The following is a 2,500-nucleotide window of genomic DNA, read 5'->3' on the forward strand; positions in this document are numbered from 1 at the left end:
CGTAGTATTCGGAGTTCTAGCGGGACCTCCCCTTGCTTCCAACAACCCAAGAGTCCCATAGTATTCGGAGTTCTAGCGGGGCCTCCCCTTGCTTTCCAACAACCCCAAGAGTCCGTAGTATTCGGAGTTCTAGCGGGGCCTCCCGTTGCTTCCAACAACCCAAGGAGTCCATAGTATTCGGAGTTCTCGCGTGGCCTCCCATTGATTCAAACAACCCAAAAGTCCATCTTCTTCGCAGTTCAACATCGCCTCCCTCGTTCCAACAGGCCCAAAGGTCGTCTTCTTCGCAGATCCACGAAGAGCTCATCACGATTTGCCACATTCCATTTCCCACAGGGTTGTCAACAACACTTTCTCACACTTCCCGCAATCGAGTACGTGCATGACATGCAAAGCACATCTTATTTGCCTTCCATCGCACTCAAGACGACGGGTTGTGGAAGAACGATATTGTTCCACAACAAGTTCAAGGACAACGTCTCAATCAAGGGACACAACCGAATTATGTTGACTGGGTCGCTAAAGTAAACCCGAGTTCATATAATGCACCGCATCCAAAAGGAAACTAGCCACAACACGTGCATCACTGAGATGTTTCACTAGATGGAACACGTGCGTGACATTAGGATCCTCCAACACCTCTTCGTGATGGAAAGATAGAATTCGAAGCAACCACAGAAGTACCGTCTAGTGGGGTAGGCAACACAGGGATCTGATCAACCAATATCACCCAAGGCAACGGGTGAAAATGGAAGAGATGCATGCTTGACCGTTCGATACGCAAGGCATGGAGCCAGCCAGCAAGTGCATCTCGATTACAACTCACACACCCTCACTGTTCGCAAGACACCACACCACAAGACGGTCCACCCCCCACCTACCATGGGCAAGCAAGCAAATGGAAACATCAAGTGACGCAGGGTCAAGCATCGCTAGGCATGAAAATAACTTTCCACAATATCCGAGGGACTAGCTGCCGAGCTAACCAACGATCAGTGACGACCGATGTGTTGGTATTAATAAAGCTCAACAACTATGAAGAGGCTAGTTGTGCCATGATAAACATGCTAACGCACGCACCACGTGAGGGGGGAGGCCTCATCAAGCTCCCTTTAAAAACCTGCCAGTGTGGAGCTGCCGGCTCAAGGAGCACTCCCCCCCTATAAGAGGTTAATATGCAAAAGGCAAAATTGTACAAGTAGATACACTTTTTTTGAGCAGACATAAGTCCATATCTCGGGCTATACTTCGAATTTTGATGCGATTTTTTGCAGTAATTCGTAGAATAATGGTATCTCCTTGCTCACCCAAATTTCATAATTTTTCTCGAAGGGGAACTATTTTTTTTATTTTTTTTACTTACCGGGTATGTGTAAAATCGGGAAAAATAGAAAAGCACATGTAGACTTCGAATTTCGACCTCATTTTTTCCAGTCCACCACTAAACAATATCAGGAACCTCCCACAAAATTTCATTCAGTTTGGCCAAGGTCTTAAATTTGACAAATTTTGGCACCAACCTATCTAGTCGCGGTGCAACCGACCAACTTGGCCAAGTGCAAAATGCATCCAATTCAAAACTTTTGTGCACCAACACTTTTACAGTACTCATTGGGGGCATTTGGAGGCCTTTCCAACCCTCACATCTCAAAAACCACGAATTTTCATTTTTTCACAAATCTCCCCACCAAGCCATCTAGCTATGCCGTGGTGCACCGCCAACCTTGGCCATGTGCAAAACCCTCCGAACTCAAAACTTTCGTGCACCAAGAATTTCATGGTATTCATTTGGGGGCATTTGGAGGCCATTCCAACCCTCACATCTCAAAAACCACGAATTTCATTTTTTCACAAAACTCCCCACCAAGCCATTTAGCTATGCCGCGGTGCACCGCCTACCTTGGCCATGTGCAAAACCCTCCGAACTCAAAACTTTCGTTGCACCAAGAATTTCATGGTATTCATTTGGGGACATTTGGAGGCCATTCCACCCCTCACATCTCAAAAACCACGAATTTCATTTTTTTCACAAAACTCCACACAAGCCATCTAGCTATGCCGCGGTGCACCGACCAACTTGGCCATGTGCAAAACCCTCCGAACTCAAAACTTTCGTGCACCAAGAATTTCATGGTATTCATTTGGGGACATTTGGAGGCCATTCCAACCCTCACATCTCAAAAACCACGAATTTCATTTTTCACTAAACTCCACACAAGCCATCTAGCTATGCCGCGGTGCACCGACCAACTTGGCCATGTGCAAAACCCTCCGAACTCAAAACTTTCGTTTGCACAAAGAATTTCATGGTATTCATTTGGGGACATTTGGAGGCCATTCCAACCCTCACATCTCAAAAACCACGAATTTCATTTTTTCACAAAACTCCACACAAGCCATCTAGCTATGCCGCGGTGCACCGACCAACTTGGCCATGTGCAAAACCCTCCGAACTCAAAACTTCGATGCACCAAGAATTTCATGGTATTCATTTGGGGAC

Source organism: Vigna unguiculata, unplaced genomic scaffold (genome assembly GCF_037176805.1).
Source record: "Vigna unguiculata cultivar grain cowpea cultivar isolate G323 ecotype 2 unplaced genomic scaffold, ASM3717680v1 ptg000097l, whole genome shotgun sequence".
NCBI lineage: Eukaryota > Viridiplantae > Streptophyta > Magnoliopsida > Fabales > Fabaceae > Vigna > Vigna unguiculata.